The sequence below is a fragment of the Grammomys surdaster genome, unplaced genomic scaffold (genome assembly GCF_004785775.1).
Source record: "Grammomys surdaster isolate TR1022 unplaced genomic scaffold, NIH_TR_1.0 191, whole genome shotgun sequence".
In the NCBI taxonomy this organism is placed as follows: domain Eukaryota; kingdom Metazoa; phylum Chordata; class Mammalia; order Rodentia; family Muridae; genus Grammomys; species Grammomys surdaster.
Genome location: NW_021604636.1, coordinates 15,342,830 through 15,367,739, shown reverse-complemented (window position 1 = coordinate 15,367,739; position 24,910 = coordinate 15,342,830).

Sequence of the window (24,910 nt, the reverse complement as noted above, 5' to 3'; positions counted from 1 at the left end):
AAATACTACGTGTATTAAATTAATAATGTTTCATTACTCTCCCATCACAGAGTCATTATTTTAAATAGCCATATTTCATTCCAGTGGACAGAGTGTAAATGAGTATGTATTTTTATGTAAAGTGGACCTGCATCATTATTTATTCATGAGTTTTAAAAGGATCATTATTTTTGACAGACAGTTCCTGTCACAAGATTTATGCATAAGAGCTCATGTTTCCCCACAATAATCATCAATCAATAAACTTTAGAATTTGGTACTTAAAATTCAGTGTTACAGAGATGCACATTTTGTTCTAATTAAACACATGTTTGCATTTGGAAAATAAACTACAACCTTGGCTCAATTATATATAATCAGAAATATCAATATTGCATATACAGGGTGAGTCACGCTTTCCGATTGGGAATGTGTCTGGATACATTTTAAGCGATTGCTTTGTTTTCCTACACCACACTCTTATTGTGTATGTGTCCCTGTGGGGCAGGAAGGGAAACTTAAGAGACCTGACTTCTAACACAGTAATTGGTTATTACAGATAGCAGTTCTCAAAGCAAGGATGGCATTCTTTACTGCTACCAGTTAAATTTTCAGGGGATGGAGAGGGCAAAAAAACCAGACATCTAGTCTAGAAAAACTGTGACTTTCAGTATGGGGTAGGGGCCAGTTCAGGAGCAGAGATGATATGAGACAGAGGTGTGATACAAAGTTACTGCTCAGAGGACAACTATAAAGCCCTTGTTTCTCCCTTCTCCTTCTCCCTTCACTCCCCAGAGGAAAGAACTGGGGGGTTTCCATCATCTACGACAAGTTGTCCTCTTGGGATGAACCTGCTTCTCTCAGATCAGCCATCTACAGGTGAGAGTTTTCCAGGCTTACCTGCTATGCTCCTTTGAAGACTCTGAATCCTGAATCGGAGGACCTGAATTAAATAGACTGTCCTGCACCACAAAGTCTGCCTTTGTCTCTAGGTTTCTAGAGTTTATACTATCCACTACTTTGATGTATCGCCTGACTATCAAACACTCAACGCATAGGCTCCCTTCCCAGGCTCTGGAAGCAGAAAGGCCACATCTGCTACTCTGGCCGTCTACAATGAGGCACAGGGAGGAAGAACTGTAGTACAGAGGATATATAATCTTTGTCTGGGAGTTATACAACCCTTGTCACCAGGGCAAGTTTTCATTTTTCTTTTCAATTGACTATATAACTATAACTGAGGACAAAATGTCAGACTTCATGGGAAGACTTGGAAACAGAGGCAGAGGACAGTGAAGAGCATGAGGGGACCATTGAGGAGGAAGGGGTGGTTGAGATATGTAGCATCTTCAGACAATCCCAGGAATCGCGGGACCTGTATATTTTCATTAAAAACACAACTTGGGGGGAGGGCAGTGAAATGCTTCAGAGGGTTAAGATATTTGGTATCAAGCCTGAGGATCTGAGATGTTTCTGGGAAAGCCAGCTTATAGAAAGAGCCAACTCCACAGGTGTCTTCCGACTTCTACATACCCATGCAAATACACACACACACACACACACACACACACACACACACACACACACTACACTAACACCACCACCAGCAGCAGCAGCACCACCACCAATAGTCATGATAATGATAAATGTAAAATTACTAAAAGTTACCTTTCCAAGTTGTATACAGTCTTTCCCTCTTGGAAGTAGTTTAAGAACACATGAACAAGTGAATCCTGTTACTCAGAACTTCCTTCCAGCTTCCTAAACAGGGTAGACATTAGTAAGTAACAGAGGATGAGAGGCAGAATGTAGAACTTGTGTCAATGAGAGCTAAACAATTTTGTAACAACCTCCAAATGTGCGATGGAGAAGAAAGCCATAATTGGGGGATCAGTGACTTAAATGAAAAAGTGTGTGAAAATGCCCTCATTGAAGACTGTCTGAGAGGCCAAGACCTGAGTGTTTATTTTCATAAGCAAACATTAAAAAATATCTTTAGGGAGAAATGAAAATAGGAATCTGCTACAAATGTGTACTGCTGAAGAGATAATAGCTGATGAGTCCTGGAGGATACATGGAGAGAGGAGGAGCCAGGAAAGAGGAGGAGGAACAAGGGAAGAGGAGGAGGAGCAAGGAAAGAGGAGGAGGAGCAAGGAGAGGAGAAGGACAGAGGAGGAGGAGGAGCAAGCAGAGAAGGGGAGGAGCAAGGAGAGAAGGGGAGAGAGGAGGAGGAGGGAGGAGGGAGAAGTTAAGAGGCATATTGGAGCTGTGGATACTGACTGCAGAGAGGGAAAGCCAATTTTGTATTTAATAGATACTTTACAACATATAAAAGCACATTCATCTTATATGACAGAAAGAATATCCCAAGTACTTATCGTCATATAAAATTAAACCTTGTTACTTTTGTATGCATCTGGCATTTTCATTGCAAAATATATTACTGAGATGTTTACATTAATTCATGATTACTTGTAAAATTTTATATGTATATAATATATATATATATATATATACACACACACACACACACACACACACACACACACACACACTGCTTTCTGGATAGATTTCCAGGAGACAGATTGCAATTTTATGAAACATTAAAAGATAAGCATATACCAAATTAATATGGAGGAACAAAAAATGTCAAACTTAGATTCCAGGCCACCTAGTCACCTGCAGGTCACAGGTCAAGGGAACCTAGTCATCTGGGGATCACAGGCCAAATTGTCCTCCTTCTTCTCCAGAAAAGAGCTATTCAACCTAAGGACCTCTAAGTCCTGGAGAATCAGAATTCAGAGACTATAGAATCTTCTCTTTGTCAATAAAAGGAAAGGTCTGGTCATTGCTTGGCCAATATTTTTGTAAGTATAGAAACCATCATGTCCATTGGGATCCACATATACAGTTCAATCACATTAATTATTTATATTTATGTATACATCTTTGTACTCTTGACAATGTTCAAGATATTAAACTAGCATTTCCCTTGAGTTTAGACTGCTTTCCTTTCATCCTACACAAATCTTATTGACATTCATCCTCAATAGTTTTTGCAGTCTTAAAGTGGAGTAGAGAGGTGTAGACACCTGCCCAAAAATCTGAGTGTGGCAACCATCTTCCAGCCCTATGTCTTCATGCATTAGAGGTAGAATTTAAGAACCCTGTAAATGTCTGAAACTTTCAGAGGTACCTAAATTCCTATATGTAGTGTTTGTTTAAACCTCATGACACAGTCCTGGCACTCTTTCGTTTGTGAGCTTGAAGTTAAGAAACAAACTAGCAATGATTTCCCACCCCCTCTTTCTCTCTCTCCATCCCCACTTTTTTCTCTCTCTCCCTCTCTTCTGCAGTACTGAGACTTGAATCTAAAGTCTTGTACATTTTAGGCAAGTGCCCACTAAACTCACTCATTCGTTCATTCATTCATTCATTCATTCATTCATCCATTTGCTCATTATGTTTTATTTTGACACAGCCTCACTAAATTGTATACACACACACACACACACACACATTTTGAATTTATCTAGTAGCCCTGGCAGGCTGGAAACTTGCAATAATCTTGCCTCAGCCTCTGAGTACTGGGGATTCCCAGTCAATTTTCTTCTTCACAATGTAATGAGAAGGTATTGGGATATTCTCCCCTTCCCTATTAAACTGATATAATTTGACATTTTATTTGAGGGAAAGTTTTTTCTCTCTTTTTATCTTCTCATTGACATATTCAAACTTATCACTCCTGGTCGCTCATGAGCTGCAGGGCCATAATTAAGAAAAATGAGACTTAGTAGAACACAAGTACTGTGTTTCTATGTCAGTCAGTGGACCTGATGGACAATTGCTGTATTAAGGGACTCCTTGTGAGTAACATATACAGTGTGGATATATTAAACAACAACAAAAAAATGATTCCTGTCCTAGGGGCACAGAGCAGAGCATCATGGGATTTCATGTGATATATAGAATGGCATATGAGTCAACATGTAAGAATATTTAGCTGTGATTGTCAACCTTATGAATGCCACAACCCTTTAATAAAGTTTCTCATGTTCCAGTGACCCCCAACCATAACATTATTTTTGTTGCTGCTTCATAACTGTAACTTTGCTGTTATGAATCATAATGTTAATATCTGTGTTTTCTGATAATGTTAGGCAAACCCTGTGAAATAGTTATTTGACCTCCTTCTCCAAGGAAGTTGTGACCCATAGGTTGAGTACCTCTAATTTACAGTATCTTTTGAACTTGCTTTTTAATATTTTTCAATTGTAGTTGGTTGCAAATAACTGAAACATCAAGAAGGTAAAACTGTAGATAAATGTACACAGTGCAATACTATATACACTGAACATACTGCATACACTGTGCATACCACACACACTACACATACTACACACACTATACACACTGTTCACTCTGTACACACTGCACATACTGTAGACATTGCAAACACTATACACACTGTACACACTTACACAATATATTGTGCACATTGTACACACTGCACACACTGTATACACTGTATACACTGCACATTCTGTATACATTGAACACTCTGTACATACTGCACATACTATACACACTGTACACATTGTAAACACTGCAATACTGCACATGTTATACACACTGTACACACTGCACAAACTGTATACACTGTACACACTATATATAATTGTATACACTGCCCAAATTATAAATGCTGCACCCAATGCACACACTGCACACTCTATACACACTATGCATACTGCATACACTATACATACTGAACATACTGTACACACTGTTCACACTGTACATACTGCACATGCTGCACATAATATACTGTGCACATTACACACACTGTAAACACTGCACACACTGCATACACTGCATACACTGCACATTCTGTACACATTGAACACTCTGTACATACCACACATACACACATATACACTGTACACATTGTAAACACTGCAATACTGCACATATTATACACACTGTACACACTGCACAAACTGTATACACTGTACACACTACACATAACTGTATACACTGCCCAAATTATACATGCTGCACACACTGCACACACTGCACACACTATACACACTATGCACACTGCACACTCTGTGCACTTTGGTTTTGTATTCACTCTTAGTCATTTTCTCAGGCCTTGCTTGAAAAGAATTCTTTTAAATTAAACTTTAAAATAGAATACATGTTAAAAAATACCCTTAACATGACTGTACATATAATTTTAGATATATTTTTGTGCAAAATACAATGGCTTTGGAAATGCCACAGAAATAAAAAAGTGGAGCATTGCCAACAACCCTCAGGCCCCTTCCATGCCTCCTCCCAGTCACTACCCTCCCGTTTTTCTCCCAAAGAAATTATTCATCTGAGTTCTATCATCATGAATGATTTCATGTGTTTGCTTTTGACTTTTATTAATATGAGTTCCCATAGAATATATCTTATACCTTCTTTTACTTGACCTTGTATTTGGGAGCTTCATGCAGGTTGTGAAGTACAGGACACATGTGTTCATTTTTATTGCTCAGAACTGTTCCATTGTGTAGCTAAATGGTAATTTCATCCCATTAACAGTAGCATCTGGGTGGCTTCCCATTGTGTGCTATTATCAGAGTGGTACTATGCACATCCATGTCTGTTGGGAACACAGGGTACCTTTGTCTCAGATATATACCTCAAAGGTGAATTGCTGGATGACAGGGTGTGTAATTTTCATCATTAAAGATGTTGTCAATTTTCCAAAGTGGCTGTATTAATTTATTCTCCCACAGTGAGAGACCCAGCTGCTCCATATCACCATCATTAGCACGACATCCTGTCAGTCACTCTTATTTTAACCATTCAGGAGTGCATGTGGCAGCATGGCATCGCAGCTTGTATTTGTGTCTTCCTGATTCTTAAGGAAGCTGGGTATCTTTTCATATCATTATCCACTTTTGGAAGATCACCAATAAGAACAACTTTTATTAACTCAATGGACTTGGTTGACACTCAGTTCAATAAAGGTTCCGTTTACTGGGAATAAGAAAGTTTTAGCTTGAAAAGTAGAATCCTTACAGGGCATTCAGATGTGTCAGAGACATAGGTCATCATTCTTCATAGATGTGTTTTAAAGACATCAAGGATTACTTAGCCTGGTAGACCATGTAGTGGAGATTGGCCACCCAAAAATGATGGGTAATCATTATAGAGTCTGTCTTAGGAGAATGAGCTTTGTTTGACTCCTGCTATGTTTATTTTAGGAACACAGACAGTTTTCTCTACTGTCTATTAGTCAGCAATTGCAAAGATAGCATTTTCAGGGTGTGAGTTTTATGCTGCAAAGTTACAAACATAATCTAGTTAGAAACCACATCAAATTACCTCTGCAAATTATAGCTTCTCCAGCAGTAACAGGGATAAGTACCCACATAAAGGTAAATCAAGCCATGCGTTTAAAGCATGAAACACACAATTTTACAAGTGGGAAATAATCAATAAATGTTATGGCAACCAAACTGTGAGGATTTAAAGATACACTGTGAGGTAATCTTTTAACATGTGTCATTTCCCTTGACTCGTTAGCACAAATAAGATTTATTCTCTCAAACACAAATCTCTCAAAATGCTGGGGGGAAAAACTGCGCTGTTTGCTCTTTACTTTTTTCCAACACGTTTCTTCAAAGGGAAGCATTATGGACTCTACAACCAAAGGCTAATCATAATGAGCTCAAATCAGAGCTTTCCAGAGAAAAACCTGAGCAACAAAACACACACATACCCACCCCCCAACACACACACACTTTGGAAATTTCCCCTGGATTTATACATGTTTGCCTTTTGTTTTAAATTTCTGTCCCCAGTACATATGAGTCCATGTTCCTAGAATGGGATTCAGACCTGGAACAAATGGTGGGTGAGGATCATGTTTTACATACCAAAGAAGACCCTGCCTCCAGGTTCTTCAGCATCCTGGAGTTTTTATCTGTTCTTGGACATGGCTGGCATACCCTATCCTCTATGCTGAACTTTCCAGCCCAGCAGCTGGGCTGTCTGTACCCTGGAAGCTCTTCCCTTTATAATCTAGACATTTTGCACACACACCCTTCTGCTCTTTCTCCCTCTCGGCATTTTCTGTCTCCCTAGATGTGCTAGTGCTTTCTCTCCTTCTCTTCCCCTCTGTCTCCTTCCCCATGGTGACTCGCCTCACCCCATTCCTTTTGACCAGTGACCCTGCTCAAGAGTGGCTTCCCACTAAGCCTGTCTTCATAAACTTTAATTTGGCTTGAATTGGCTCATTTCCTCAGGGGGGAATGACTTATCACCAAGTACATGGCCTCACCATCATCATCTTGAAGCCTGAGCAGCTCTGTTTACCTACAGGGGACTCTCACAGATTGTAGTTACTACGTGTCCTTTCTAGAAGGGTGAGGGTCATCAGCTTCTCACATGAGATATCAGCCACTACTTCCCGTTGTCCCAGTTGCATGTGCTGTTAGGGGCGGGGCGGGGGGAGAGCTGAAGTAGAAAGTTTACTGGGGCTGGGATAGGAATCAAGTGATGCTTCTTTTGTTATCTGTCACTCATGCTGGGGTGGGGCTTTGGATGATACACCAGCCCCATTCCCTGTGCTTCTGTTAACTCCCTACAAATGTTTCTGTAAACTAATCCCCCAACACTCATTTGGTTCCCATCCTCAAAAGCTTGGTGGTTCACCAAATTGGACTTGGTCCATCTATCCTATCTGAAGTCAATAGGCATTTATTTGGTCTTGAAACAGTTATTTCCCTCTTTTTCAGTATCTGTAGGCTGTTTCATTGGTTTCTTTGGGTGCTGTTTTTGTTTGCCTGTGTTTTTATGCATTGAGACAAAATTGACATGTGGTGATATTGAGAGATGTAAAAACAGTTCTTACTCCCACATAGCACTGGTTCAGTCAAGAAACAGAACATCCCTGTGCCTCAGAAAAATAGCCTTGTCTTCCAAGTCAGTGTAAAAGCAAACTGCTCTGTTTCTCACCGTACCTTAGCTTTTCCCATTCAAGAATTTGGCTGGGCACAATTTTACACGTGTGGACACTGTCTCCACGCTTTCTCTTTCTTGGGATTAGCAAGATCAGGTGAGGCCTACTCCCATGCACTACACTATCCAGCCTGAAACTACCCCTTTCAAACTGGCTCTGCTCTTCTCATTTCCCATCCTGTCTGAAATTTCCAAAGGAATCTGTCCAAGTAAGGGATAAGATATGAATATTATTTGAAAGTCATTGTATGCTTCTCCAGATCACAATAGTCAGAGCTCAGAAACTTTTGGTTTTATGAACGTATACAAGAGAGGAAACTGCGCTATTTCTTACTCTGGAGAGGTAAAGGTGCCATGTTGGAATGAAGAGATTTAAGACTTGGTGAGTGCTTCAAAATGTGTGGTACTTGTGTACCTCATAAGTGTATGAGACGATGCGATTGGCTGTAGGAATGTACTTGCCTGTAACTTTATTTTTTCAAATTATGACTCATGTACATAAAGATATAGTTTTTTTCCCAAGATCTGAGGGCTGAACCCAGGGCCTTGTGTTTGCTAGGAAAATGATCAACCACACAATGAAGTCTCCAACCCATCTATATAATATATATGTGAATATATGTATATTAATATATATTAATGTATAATGATATATTATGTGTATTATACAATATATATGTTTTTAAATGCCAAAATATAATGCTATAAGTAAGGATATTCAGGGAGTATTGGTTGTCAATATTCAGAAAGGGCTTGTAGTATGCCTGTGGTGGACCCAGATGTGCACTCTCTGTCTTATCAGGAAGCTCATTTGTCTCCATGGATGAGTAATGAGGTTCTCTCCTCTATGACATCCACTTCCCAAGAGATTTCTCTCTTCTGTGTCAATTTTAAAGTGAATGTATACCTTAAATATTTTTGACAAACAAAATGTTTGCCTTATTTGAAGGCAACGGGCAGAACAGACACAACTCGGAGAGGCATAAAATCTTTTTATTTTCCCATTTTTCTCTATCCTAAACTTTAATGTTTGAGGGCCTTATTTACCACAATTAAAAGTCCCTGTATGAGTGTTGTTTTGTGTGCATGTGTGCATGTGCATTTTCATGTGTGTGTGTGTGTGTCTGTGTATATGTATGTGTCTCCATCCTGCCATTCTCTTGGGAACCTTTCTGTAGAGGGCCTTTGCTAGTTTCCACTGGCTCTCTAGGGAAGAAGGCAGTGAAGTGTTAGGGTTTGGATTTCACATGCTCCAAAGTCGCATGTATTAGGAAGTGGGAGGATCTTCAGAGGGAAGGGCTTAGTCAAAGAAACTTAGGTGAGTAAACGCATACCTTTGAAGGGGATATTGGGGACCTGGCCACTTCCCATATCTCCCTCTTTACTTTCTGTCCACCATAAAGAAAGCAGTGTCAATCTTGTATTTTCTGCTAAAGCAACAGAGTCAACTGACAATAAAACCCAAGAACTCTAAGAAACATTTCATTCTCACAAGCTGATTTATCTTAGGATTTTGTTACCATGTGGAAATCTGAACAGCATAGTTGCTTTCAGCAGCCAAGAGTCAGGAGTGAAGAGGGGTCAGAACCCAGTTCAGCCTTCTTCCGATATAATCACTGACCTTAGTAACAAACCCACAGTGACGAGGATGGTGCTGAGTGGTCAGGAGCCTGGCTTCAGCTGTGTAGGAATTGTCATCGATGGCATCTCATCGTTTACATACTTTCTCATTACCTGGATGCTAAGTGTTCGTTTGAGAATTCATGAAATATTTCCTTCGTTCTAAAGGAGCAGACGTGCTAAAACATGGTTATTCTGGCAAGGACGGGGATTGAGAAAAGTTATTATGGTCTTTTGTGCAGCTAAAATTGCTAAATGAGTTTGACAAAATTTTAGAAGATCTATATTTGTATCAAACATGTGGAAGTCAGATAGATGTTTCTGCTTAATGCAGAAAGAACATGCAGTATTTCCTATAATGATGATGGTAATATAATAACAGTGGTAATAATGAAAACATCAGTAATGACTTCATTACTGCTAACGGATTTATCTATTGTTCTTTAATATCTCAAATGACAGATATAATAGATTAAGAATTCACATCCAATGGCCAAAGGGAATGCTCATTGTCACCCACTGAACCCACATTTTGTTTAGCTCGTGAGGCATTAGATGCTGAAACAATTTCCTGGTGTGTTTGGTGTTTATGTGTGTGCTTCATGCATGGGTGTGGGTATACACACCCATGCACATTCATGCTGAGGCTGGAGTGTGACTTCATGTGTCTTCTCCTATCATCCTCTGCCTTATACCCTTGAAACAAGGTTTGTCACTGTTCCAGAAGCTCACAGATTCAGCTAGGCTGGTTAGCCAGCAAGCTTTTCTGATTAGTGTCTCTAACTCAGTGTTAGAGTTAATGACATGCAAAGTGAAGCCAGACCTTTTACATGGTGCAATGGATTCTAACTCAGGTCTTCATGGTTACAAAGCAGATACTCTTACCCACTTCACCATCTCCCCACCTTTTCAGTGTGCTTTAATCTAGAAACTCTTGCAGAGATTCAGAAACCAAACCCTGGCCAATGTGATCTTTATTTGCATATTTTATGAGATCTGCACTTGCTATTTCCTGAAAAAACAAAAACAACAAACAAACAAAGAAACAAACAAACACCCAATGGCTCCTGAGCAAAATTTCCCTTGCTTAATCACACCCACGATCCTTAGAAAAAGTGACTCGGGTTGCATTTAAAATCACAGTGATGCTTTGCTCTTACAGAAGAAATCTTGTTTGCAACCCCAAATTACCCCTGTCTCAGTCAAACTAGGGAAAACATTTATTAAGGCAATTGCTCCCTGGAGCTGAAAGAGGAGCACTACGGAATCACTTAAGAGAAAAGATAGCTTTCAGAGAACTCTGTGTGTGGTTACGTAACTTTACAGTGCAGCAACGTGTTCCCACTTCCTGCATGTCTTTGAGCTGAGCATGAGCTGTGTCTCTTTTTTTCTCTGTTTTGAGCTGTGTCTTGCCCAGTGTGTGTGTGTGTGTGTGTGTGTGATGTGTGTCGTTTCAGTACGGGAAGGGTGTGTCAAGCTGTTCCAATTAATGACCTTCAGGAAGAGGATTTTCAAACATGGCATGTTGAAAGCAGACTTGATCCAAACATGCTGTGGCTCTCAGAATGTCATGCCCTTTGGAAATGCAAGGCACTCAAGACATCTCCACCTGATCAAAAATGGCACCAGCCTCAATTAACGCCAACAACTGCAATTAGGAAACCACAGATGAGTTGGGACATGAGAGGCTCTAATTTCTCTTTGCCCAGATATCTGTTCTTGGTGACACCTGTCATGTTTCATTGATGTGAATACTTTCGGAGGCTAGTCACCATCTTTTTGAAAATTGCATTTCTGACCAGAGCTCCCTAGGCACAGTACCAACTTATCTCTATTTGCAATAGCTCCCTAGACCATCATCCCCGAGTACTCCTGGGCATGGAGCATTTCATTTGAAGAAGGGTGCAAGGCAAGAACTAGTTGCAGCCATGTAGTTGAATACCAACTTTTGGAGAAATAAAGTAAGTTGTTATGTAGAATAATAGGTATCATAGACACTGGGTCAGAATATGGCAGCTGTGCTTGGGACCACTTTCCCATTACTAGTCAGAGATTGAGGACCAAGATAGGTGGTCTCATGGTTTCAAAATGTCACCTATGAGATTGAGAAGCAGTTTACATTATTATATACCATGATGAGAAGGCTATATGGAAAAAGTTGATCAAGTGTATATCAACTTTTAAACCGTCATTCATATCTATGCTTGCAAACATGTCACCTTGCAGGAGACAAGAAGGTGGGACATAGAATAAAAATACACAGTCTTAGATAGACATAGAGAAAATGAACATGTAACATTAAATACCATTTTGTAAGAGAAGCATGCAGAAAAATGTATAGATCACTGTAAGTTAAGAGCTCTTAACATCTGAAGGCTAGCTCCTTCCATCTTTGACTTTCTCATGAGTAACATTCCTTTGACAACATCATTCTTGTTTCTTTAAAGAACTTGGGAATTGGAGAAGTCAAATGCAAATACAAGTTTATTCCTAGTTCTCAGCTTTGGACAGACAGATGTGAGGACTGTAAGATAGATAGACTGGATGCTGTTTCTCCCTTCTCCCTTGTTATTGGATGTCTATTGAGAAAACGATTATCTAGATCTTTCCTTTCAACTTACAGTGATCCATAAACGTTTGCCGCAAGGATGCACATTGAATGCATACCCGTATCTCAGCTTAGTTTCCTCCTTACCTAATAGAATCAAGCTTAACACGTGAAATCTTGATGGATGATCCTAGGTAGTTAATCGAATCTTATCTTTCTATTAATCTAATTTTTTGTCAAGATGTAGTCTCAGCAGTTTATCTTCAGCACTAATCAAATTTCATTTTTAATCCAAGTAAGTTCAAATAGGTTTTAACTTCTGAACATTTTTCTTATTCTCCCAACATTTATCTGGAGACAATTCCTTACCCACAAACTCTTCCCTTATACTGACAGTTATCCACATGTCTCTTCTCATGGACCATATGCATGCCCTGTACCTGAGAGGGATATGAGGCAGAGGTGGGAGAAAACCTCAACCAATGGCAGGCTAGAGGAGTGCAACTGTATAGGACCTTGTGGATATTAGCACAGACCCTGGAGTGTAGCACATGTGCAGGTCATGGAAACACTGGGTTAAGGTTGGGGATCATAGCTCCATTGTAAGCTTGCTGTGGGTTTATGTTGCTCACACTGAGGTTTAGGTCAAGGTTAATAACATTCATTTTGCAAGTTACAGTGAACAATAAAGTTATAAGAAAGTTGATCTAGGTATATAACCCAAGAAATAGCCAACAAATGACATGTGTTTAATAACAATAACTCTTACATTGTAAAAAAAAATGCTGATTAAAGACACAATATAGTAGCTGGGTGGTGGTAGTGCCTGCCTTTAATCTCAGCACTCAGGAGCCAGAGACAGGCAAATCTCTGAGTTCCAGGCCAGTCTAGTCTACAAAGTGAGTTTCAGGACATCCAGAACTAAACAGAGAACCTCTGTCTCAACCCCATCCCTTCCAAAAAGTAAAAGGACATCAAATAGTGAAACTTCAGTGTAATGTTTCTGGATTGGAGGCCAATACTTGAAGAACTCTTTCCAGCGAAGTGTCAGGTCTGTCATAGTGAGGTAAGACACATCTGAAATACAACTGGTTAAACCAAATCTATACTTAGTCACACCTACTTATTTCAGTTAGATTTGGACATGAAAGAAATTTAAGTATTAGGTGACTTTTTTCCACCAGAAAACAAAACAAAACAAAACAAACAAACAAGCAAACCAAAAAACCAAAAAGACAAACAAAAAAATCCCCCAGAAACTGTAAAGTTTAAATCTTCATTTAAATGCATATTACACCCTGAGCATAAGTACCCTTTTCCTATCAAAAACACTTCCCTTTGTGCAGTTATTAATACAAGATTAGGTTTCGCCCCCTACTTAATATGCGGAATATACCGTGACAAAAGGTGGCCCCTAGGCAGACTGAAGAAAAAGAAACAGCCTCTGGATTGCTCATTACAATGACAATAAGATAATGCTTCCCAGCAAACAATGTTTTCTTTTGTTTTTCCTATCCTGATAGGGAACCGTGAAAAGCTTATTCAGTACATCCTCTTGGGTTCCATTTCAAATGAATCTCTGACAGCCATTTTAGAAATCCTCAAGTTGAAATAAATATTCTTCAGATTTTAAGAAGAGCAGCTTGTATACGGATCACTGTGTAGCCGGGTTATGGGAAACTGATGGGCACCGGAGGAATCAATTCAAACTCCTAGGTAATTTCTAGTGGGTCATCAGGTGGTGGTGTCACCTCTGCTTCAGCTGCAGCAGTGGCTTCTTCTTTGTCTGTGTGTGTCTTCTTCATGTGAATGCTGTCAAATTCCTTTGCAAAATGTCTCCTCGTTTCAATACAGCCGAGGGACACTGTACACAGTGCAGCTCTGGTATGGTTCTGAGACCCCACGACCCTAATGGGAGCGATTCAGCTTCCATCTGCTCTGAACTACAGAGGGACTCTTTGGTCAAGCTAAGGCCCTGTATGGGTGCATCAGTGACTGGCATACTGTCAGCATTAGTCTTGAGAAGCATATTTGTCCTGCTGATGATGGTGACAGTTTATGAATGAGTGGATTTTGATACTGGTTAATTAGAAGGAACTTGATTGCAGCATCTGTTGCCCAGCAGCAAACGATCCCTTCTGTGTGTTGTGCAGACAGTTTTCCTTATGGCATACAAACTGGTTAATAGAAAGGGCCATTGGTACTCCGGAGATGAGAAAACAAACTTTCAAATTTTTTTCTGACAGCATAAAGTCTGTCTATATGCTCCATCTTATCAAAACTCCCCCTAATAACTAAGAACAATGCTAAACCCTGGTGTTTGATCCAGGCTTGTTCTGGCTATTGTTCTAAACACTATTTTGGACTTTACTCAATAGAGGGACAATCTACCTAATATAAGGACTATCCCCAAAGAGAATACATTCTCTTAAAATGTAACTACTAAAATTTGAAGAAGATGGTAACAAAAATTGCTTTAAATATTGTGAAACTTAGAAGATGAGGTAATATTTGGGGCAATCTGTAGCTTTTTTCTCATTTCTGGAGTACCAATGGCCCTTTCTATTAACGAGTTTGTACTCCATAAGGAAAACTGTCTGAACTAGTCAGATCTAGTTATGTATCAAGGTGCAAGAGCTAGAAGAAGTTTGCTATGAAATTGTGTCTCCTAGAAATGTCAGAAAAACTACACCCATGTTGCCTCACCAACATAACTGCCTAAAAAAGGATGGAATAAGGATGACAGCAATAAATATGTGAATGTGGATAACCAATTGCTTATCCAATATCAAATGATCATTCCTGAAAACATAAAAAGTGACCCCATACTGACGGAACAGGGTGTATTTATATATTTAGCAGTATATGTATACACACACACACACGTAACAACGATTAAAAACAGCCATGAATTTCAGAAAGAAGTGCATGTGAGGGTTTGGAAGGAGGAAAGGAGGGTGACGGCTATAGTATGTGTCTCCTTAAGCAGTTGTGATGATTAAATGTTAGGGCACATGAGAGGACAGTACCTAGCACTTCACTTTGTGAATTATCCACCCGAGTTATTTATTTTCTGTACTGACGACATTTTCCCTGCTTTCTGACTATGCTTGGCTTCTTTAGCAGGGACAACAGTGGCAAGCATAGCTGGAGGGTTGGTTTGTTTGTTTGTTTGTTTTAAATAAACACTAAAATTGAAGCCTTTTGGGAACTGGAGTACAGATGCAGCTATTATTTTCTGTCTCCAGAGTTATTTTCCCTGGAACTATAAAATTCTGTTGACTCATTTCTTTCCTAATTCACTTTTTCATAGTAGGCTAACAAGAATGAGTATCATGCTTGAATTCTAATCCAACAGGCATGGTGGGGGTGTTAGTGGTGGGGTGGGGGTGGGGTGAGGCTGGGAAAGGGAGAAGGTGGAGGAAGGTGATGAAGAGGAAAAGTCATTACAAAGAAAAGTAAACACAAAAATAAGATAAGCAAACCAGGCTGAGTGCAGGGCAACAATAAACACCTTCAATAGAAAAATTAGTGCAAGACAATTGACCCATGTGCAGTCTTTGTGCAACAAACTCTGTGAACAGTAACACTCAGTGTCAATGACATGTTCAAGACAGCAAGTTCAACATTAATGGCTAGATGTTAAATATCAAAATGTTTCTAACCTAGTTTCTCTTAGCAGGGTATCTATGCCAGGGGTAAACTCACAGCATTAGTTATTTTCCTTGTCACATGGAAAAAAATACTCAACAGAAGCAGTTTCAATGAGGAAAGGGATTGGCTCAATATTCCAGGGAATTTCAGTCCATCATGAAGGGGAAGACAAGGAACTGAGAAGCTTAGAACAAGCACAGACTTTGGGAGCCATTTATGATGTACCCTTTTTCAGGATGTGGCACATGGCCATAAAGTATGGAATGAATAGTGTTGGGATGTCTGTTTTCAGTGTGTTGCTCGGTGAACATACTACATAGACAGACAATGGAGCTTCCAAGTTAAGGTGATCATTTGCCATTGGCATTTTTTGTTAATACGAGCTTTCCAATGAGTCTGTTTACGAGCTGTTAAGATACGAGGTGTTGAAAGTGTATTCAAAGGAACACTCTTCTAGATAAGCACCTTATATGAATTCTGCCTCTCCCACATGGACTTCAGACTATTAGCCTGTATGAGTAGTTGCTTCTGAATGCATAGATAATGCAGCTGTACTCAAGAAGCTGGCCTGCATAAAACAAGGCATTGTGCAGGTCTACGGTTTCTCCATGCTGCATTGAGAGTTGCTCAGATGGTTCAGTACAGCAACCTTTGTTTTTTCCATGTTCTCTTAGAGACTTGGCCTGTGTGAGCCCTTTGATCATTTATCTCTTCTGCCCTCAACAGGGAGTACACACTGAAGCCTTTCCTCCACAATGGCCAGGCCACCCCTGGCTGCTTTTTCACTGGCTCACATCACATCTATTTGTGGTATGCAGATGTCAGGACAATTGGAGGCGTCCTGTGGTCCTGTGTCTGGTAGGCTGGCCAAGGAGACTAAGATGGTAACATTCACAGAGGACACTGGCTCTCTGCTTCTCAGGCAAACCCACGTACAATGGTCCTTTGTTGACTAGCCTGGAAGAGTCTTTAAAGGATTGTTTTGATCAATGCGGATCCTCAGGTGAACTGCCTTTCCAGGACAGCTTGGCTCGGCTGCCAGCTGGCTTCTGGAAGCAGGCTGAGGTTGTGGTGATATTCCTTTGGAGCTGTAATGTTGAGAAAGAGAGCTTGGCAAAGATCTGCTTTTATAAGACCTCGAGATGCCAAGATAGATGTTTTTAACATCCTATTTTCCATCTAAAGGTAGCAACACTACATCCGGAATAGAATAGAAGAAAACAAATCTGAATAGGAAGATTCTCAGCAACTGAACCATAATTGAAGGCAATAGGATGGGAAGCAGCGTAGGTGTACTAAAACTGATCAGCAGCATCAAAGCAATGATGTTAAATGCTGGCCAGAGACTGGTGAGGCAGAGGGCAAGTTAATGCCTGGGATGCTTTTGTAGATGCTTTCCATATAAGATGAGCAACAGAAGCTGGACCCAGAGTCCTCATGATCAGTACTACAGAGAACTGTGGTAACCAACTGTAGTTACCATTGACAGTAACCAAGACTAGAAAGAAAGAAAAAGAGCCTGCGGCCAGTATGGTATGGCTTCTAAAAGAAAAGCAGGAGATGGTAACTAAAAACAGAGAATGTAGCAAGACTGCTCTGGTATGAAATCTGCATCTGATCCTTACTAGCCACTCACAGTCATAATTCTCTGTGTTTCAGTTCCTTCACCTGTAAAATGGGAGTGATCACCCTAGAACTTAACTAGCTAAGTTGCTCTAAGGTTATGTGAGTTGAAGTAATTTTCAAGCACATTAACAAATTGTGGTTGGTAATGATGTACTGTATGCATGACTGATGAATAAGTAGTAAATATATAATGAACGTTTTTAATATACCTTTAATATTTGATTGTATATTTACTCTGTCTAAATTGAGAATATCATTTAGGTGCATGAGAATTGTTACCTTTTGGCACTATGAAGGCACACCAAAACATACACACTAAAGAACAGGTTCTCATCCTCTGGTTGGAGAATCAGGTCATGCAGATATAAAACGCAGAATACTCCAAATAGGAACAACAGCATTCAAAACTCCACATTAAAGTATATACCTTGTAAGATTAACTTCTGGGTGGGCATTTCAATACTGCTGGTGACAGAGACCGCAAAGAACAAGAAATCATTTGTTCCTGGACCATCATATCAGATCTAACAAAGGTCCCATAAGGGAGGAAGTTTCACTCTAAGCAGCCAGGCTTCTATCCAAGAGTAATTCATGTGATGGGAAAGAAGATGGATCTGAGGAGCTTTGTACTGCTGACAGGTTGTTGTGGTCGTTCACACCGCCAGTGCCGTACAGGTTCATTTTCTAGTAGAGCCACATCTTACACCAATTTATCCCAAGGGCCTGTGAGTACAAAGACTTGCTGTTAATCTTCACAGGCTTTTTTTTGTACTCTGTCCAAAAGGAGTACATCCCGTGGTAGTACAGGAGTACATAAGGCAGCAGGCTTCACTTTCCACATCACCAGAAGAACAAGAACAGCATCAGCAGAATTTTAATGTTTAAAAAAAAAAACTGGTAAAAATATAGTCAGTTGTGGCCACTAGCAAATAGGAAACAAAACATCACAAAAATGCACAACATGGAGAGACGCTACATTTTTCCACGTGTGTCTTTGTCATGCAAATCTCAAAGGGCGCTGAGGAACCATCAGGTCAACATCATTGTTGGCATCCGGAGACTTCCGGTTGCTGCTGTGTTGCTGCTGCTGCCATCAGGCCGCCATCCCCTCTCTGCCTGCCTCCTCCAGTTCCTTTTCCTAACCCTTCCTTCATAAACCACTTCTAAAAATTTTGCAGTGTTTTCATAGAAAACAAGAGTACATTCAGTGTTTCCTGTATGTTGGTCTTTATCATTTTCTTAATTTTTGGCACATCTATTTTTTTCCCTAACTACTTAGTTTATAATTTACTGAGTTTGTGGTCGAGAAGAGAGCTAGGGTCAAATAGGGCTTTTGTATAAGAATGGCTTAAAACATTCAGTGCTTTTCATGAGGCTCTGGGTGATATTAATAACAATATGTACCCCTAAGTTTCATTGATTAAAAAAATCTCCCATGACTCTGTAACAGGAATCTCTAGAATTGATACCCAACCTAAGGACAAGTCTGACTGGATCAACTTAGCAAGGGAAATGTTATATTTGTATATTACAGTCACCTGTATGCCAGGCTCACTTCTCAGGATATGCTGGCAGGGGTGAGGGGTGATTTACATCTTTAATCCCAGTCATTGGGATGCTGAGGCAGAGGAATCCGCTGACCCTGAGACAGTGTGAGTTTGATGAACGAGATTCAGTGTCAAAAACAGTTTTTAAATTTGTATTTCTTACACCAGGAACAATTAATGTTGGGGTAATAAAAGCTTAGTATATAAGGCAGAACACTATGAGGAGAGCCAAGATGAAACAAAGTAGCCATGACCTAAAATCCACTACGATGGATCATTCAAGCCAAGCATGCGATGTTCCCATTGAGTGTTTGGCATGGGTTTAATAAAACAATCAGTTTTCATAAGCTACCCTATAAAATGGCTACAGTTATAAGATAAAAACATGAAATCCTATATCACATATGTAGCCTACAGATTTATAAACACATTTGCTAAAGATCTTAGAGTTGTCCTGCAGTTTTTAAAAGAGAGAGGTGTAGGATATATACAGAAGATACACTATTTTCAATGGCACAGCTGAGTGCTTTTCATACGGTCCTATATTTGTGCAACCCTTACGACTGATTCTAAAATGTTTTTTAGCCTTTAAGCAGAATAACCTTTAGTAGTCTCTCCTCCTTCATTCTTTTTTACCGGCCACTGACAACCACGAATCTACATTTTTATCTCTATTGATTTATCTGTTCCAGAAATTTAACATACAAGACTAATTATGGAAGATGTGATCTTTTATGTCCTAACTTCTTCTTGGTGTAATATTTTGAAGTTCATCCATGTTTCATTCCTTTTTATGGCTGAGTAATATTCTACTGTATAATTATACCATATTTCATTTTGTCCATTCATAAATTTATGATGTAATGGCACTTGGACTGCTTTCATGGGAGAACTATTATGAATCAAGCTGCTGGGAATTTCGAGAATGTGGATATAAATCTTCATTTCTCTCCTGTACATAATGACACTGTATAGTTTCTAAAGCAATAAAAGCTTTTCTTTAGAAGATGTACCATTATGCATATCATCACTTGTGTCTGAACATCCCAACTCCACTACATCCTCATGAGCATCTGTTGTTTACACATCACTCTGGGTTGTGAAGTTGCTTCTCACTGTGCTCTGGATCTGTGTTTCCTGAGGCTGACTCTACCAAACATTGATTCATGTGCTTATGGGCCATTTCTATATCTTCCTTAGACAATTGTTTATTCACACTCTCCCTATTGATTATTTAAGTGGGTTAGTTTGTCTTTCTGGCCTTACTTTAAACTTTCTTACACTACTCCTTTATCAGATACATAATCTGCTGATATTTCCTTTGACTCTGTAAGTTGTCTTAAAGTTAGGTAGTCTTAAAGTTGCTTACTATAAACCATTTACTGGTATTTAATCCTAGGGTTTCTAACCTGTTTGTCACCACTTGGAACATCCTTTTTAATATCTTGACTCTTTTTGAGATAAGACATTGCCAGGCTTTCCCTTCTTGTATATTAATTAAATAAGAGTCTTTGAACATGGAATAATACCTAGAAATGCAATACAAGACAGCAATGCCCAGACTTCCATATGCTTAAAGAATTGAATAGAGCTGCTGATATGTGTTTACCATGGTGGCACATTTAGGACTAATTCCAGGCTAGTTTTAACGAAATCTAATTAGTCTGAGATGATGATAGGAAGGATTAATCTAGGTGTTAAATATATCTTTAAGATAGAATGGGCTGAGTAAAACTTCCATCTTGTAGAGTACAGATCAACCCACGTCATCCTTCACTACAGATCTCAGTATGGTTAAGTTAAAAATATCAAAGGGACTCACAAAAGAAATGAAGAAGAACCTTCTAAAATGCAGACCTGGGCTTGAGGCTTCTTGGTCTGTAACACTACTGTAGTTCTATGAGAAAGGGACCCTCCTCCAGTAAACACTGGGGAAATGCAGGTTAAGACCCATAATGAGATATGGCTTCACATCTTAGGACAGCAATAGTCCACAAAGAAAGAAGAGACAATAAATATCAAGGATGTGCACACTGTGTGGGATTCTTAAAAACCTAAGCATTATGCAACATTATGCAAAACATTGCTAAGATATAGGATCAACTAAAATGATGTCAGTGGAGAAAGGGATAAAGAAAATGTGGCAGGCTGTGCATAGAAGAATACAATTCTGCCTTTAAAAAGTAAAACATCTGTCAGTTACAGAAACATGGATGAGCCTGGACAACATGCCACGTTCCAAAGCTAAGCTGAGAAGGACAAGCACTGAAGCTAAAATTCTAGCGAGTCAATTTCAAACTAGTAGAGAGCAGAATGGTCACTAGAGCCATGAGAGAGCTAGGGAGACTGAAACGACTTTTGATTAGGGACAAAACATTTCAGTTGGACAAGAGGAAATAATTTAAGCTTCTATTGTATAAAATAGGTGACTATAGATAGTTAATCACGTGGTCTATTCTTGAGATTGCTGAGATTACATTTGGATGTTCTCATTACAAAGCAAAACACCACTAAGTATGTGAGGCCAAACATTAGTTGGTGCTATTTAGGCAGTCTGCACTGTACACATACATTACATTATGTTATAAATTATAAATGTATTTACTTTTGGTGAATTAAAAAATAAGTGTTCAGGACTACAAATATTAAGTCCATGTTAAAATGTTTGCCCAGCATGTATGGGCTCTTGTTTAGTCCTTAGTACTTTAAAAAACTACCTTCATTTTACAATAAGGAAACAGCAACAACAGGCAGGTCCATCAGCCATTTATCTTAAGCACATTGCTAAAAGGCTTTCCTTATAGCAACACAGAAACACACACACACATACACATAAACACCCACACACACTAGCCTGTATCTCTACTTTGCAGTAAGCACACAGCTTATTAATGCTACAGGGATTGTCTGGTTAGGAAGTAACGTCAAATTCTTTTTAAAAGTCCTTATAGCAGATTCTTCGGGATCACAACAATCTTTCATCTACTTAAGAACTCTAAGTACAACCTCAACTGGCAGAGTGTTGCTTTAGCATGATTTAATAAATACATACCTTTTTTCTACAAATAAGGTATTAGGATAAAATGTGAGGAGTCATATTTTACAAACAGGCACTAATAGTCATTTAACTTATTCTTTAGGAATCCGTCCTTTATCTTTTATTGTGAAAAGAACATTCTCCTCCTCTTCCCCCCAAAAAAGGAAGAGAGAAAATTAGAAAAATACAAATGACTGACCAATTAGATTAACATAGCTTTATAAATTCCTGGGTATCTCACTGAGACTACCTTCTTTTTCACATATCTATTTAGATTCTGCCCCCAACTAAAGGGAAACCATCAAAAATATGTTTGTAATAATACCATCATTTTGCTTATTTTAAAGGTCAGTGGATTTAAAATTCTTCTTCTAAGGCTTCAGGATACATACTTGTCGCAAAGAAGCATCACACTGGCTGATGAGGTAATGGGATGCTAAAGCATTTGGGAGGGGATGAGGGTTGGAGGATGTGTAGCTCATGGCAAGGAGCTATCCAAGAAAGACCTTGAGGTAAAAAATGATCGGCATATCCAAGGCAGTCTTAAAATGTGCTGTTGAACAGTAATGGAGCCGGGGAGTGCTTGGTTCCTGGATCGTCGATCCACTCCCAGTCTGTGTTAATTTTATTTCCAAAGTAGAGATCGAATCTTTCCATAATAATTTTCTGGGGCAAACTACCCTGAAACTCATTGACTTCAATGATCCCTGTCACTCAGCATTCTAGTTATAAACTGGGTTGTTTGGGAACTAGCTGGTCTAGGCTGGCTTTAACTCTTCTTCATAGGTTGAGGCCTAAGCTTTCGCAGGAGATTTTTGTCCTTCCTGAAACAGTAGAGTCTCTGGGTTAGCGTCTGTCATGTCCATAGCATGAGGACAAATGAGAAAGCCTCAAACACAGCACACAGAGATGCTCTACTTGGGGTATACCTGATCAAGAAAGTCCTACCAACTAAAGGAAGTCAAGTGGTGTGCCCTCTACCAGAGATCACAGAGCATACTCTGTCTATACAGGGTTATACATGTTGAGTCAATAACCAAAAAGCAGAAAGAGAGAGAGAGAGAGAGAGAGAGAAAGAGAGAGAGAGAGAGAGAGAGAGAAAGAGAGAGAGAGAGAGGAGAGATTTGGGCTATACCATTAATCTACCATCCCTACTATTACTATGGTGGGACTGGATGGTATGCTTACCTAATGCCGTCTTTTTGTTGAGGGGTTAACTTCGCCTTTCTTGACCTCGACATTTCATCTGTTCCTTGTTCTCTTAGACTACACAGGACTTCCCACCCCAAGGAGTCAGAGCAGTTGTTCCTGTTCTTCCACTTAGGGAAAACATCTGCAGGGTTGTTTTTGTTTTTCTTCGGTTGTCATCTGGATGTTTGGCAGCATGTCAAAAGTTTTGCTCTGAGAAGTCTGGAGAGTAAGTGCAGTTCATGTATTACTTCCTTTCCGGTTATAATAATACATCAGCGTCTCCCTCAAATGCTCCTCCTGGGATGCAAGCTGCGAAACATATTGTAGGGAAGAATGGGATAAATCCTACCTTGAATTCCTTTACAACAGTGTATTCCCACACACCTAAGCCAATGGCCCCATTTCTAGCTACCTCAGGAATTGTTTTGTCACATTGCAGTGACATTCTGGTGTGTAATAGACCACTGGTAGCTTTAGGTTTAACAACCACAGGAATATATTTTCACATTACTTCTGTTCCATGAAAGACAATCATTTGTCATTACATGAAGATACATATTTGAATGTTAAGTGCGCCATCTTGATATGTCAGTTTGGTTATCTCGTTGTTAGCCCCTTTGCTTCTTTTAGGGAAACTGAACTTTAAGGCCAGTGTTTGAAAACTTGGAAAATATCCATATATGGTGAGCTATCAACCTTATGAATGATGCTAATATTTTCTCACATTTTTCTCTGTAAAGGTCTCAAAATGATTATGATATTACTTTAAATAAAACAAAATACTAGCTGTATAACACACTTGGTAATTAATAAACAATACATATGCTTTGCTTCTCCAGAGCTGATATTTCTACATCAGCAAAATTCATAGAGAATTGGAAGACTAAAGTATTGGATACAGCTCATGGCCCAGTCAGGTATAAAGAGTGACCAATGTCTGGCAGAACAATATATATGGAGCTAAGACAACAAAGTATAGTAGAATATGTATTGTAGAATAGAGACAGATCAAGATGACTGAGAGGAAAGCAAGCAATGGACACAGACCATGAAAGGAAGCAGCAAAACAAAACACTGGATGGCTCAGGATGCTATGTCACAGGACAGCACTCTCCAGTCCAGCCTTAGATACTCTGACAGGTTGAGGTCAGTGGGTTATCTTCGACTCAGCCATGCACTGTTAGAAAGAAAGGAGCCAATCTTCTCTTTATTTTTTGCCAGTCTTTTGTTTCTAGAACATTGCATGACTGGGAATAGATGCTCAATACATGCTTGACAGGAGACATTAAAAATATATATGGAAGCCTGTTGATGAACAGTAGCCTGATACTTCAGGGCACAGTCAGGAACTGAGGTCTCAACCTGCTGACATGGCGGAGAAGGTCACAAACAATGTTTGTCTTTCAGAAGACTGGGGCAGTTGGCACAGTTTCAGGAGAAGTACCCATGTTTTGTGATTATGCCATAATCTATTTATAAATCTGAGGGGAAAATGGGGACGAGATTACCCGGCAGGAGACTTAGACATGAGAATGGAGACATGGGAACAGAGGGGAAAAAAAACAAGCAAGGTTTTCTGGTGAGTGTTAGTAATCTGTTAAATTCCACCTCCACAGTCACCCGACAACAGCCAGGTATGTTCCTCCCCACAGTTACCTGGCAACAGCCAGGTAGGCCTGCCCACTATAA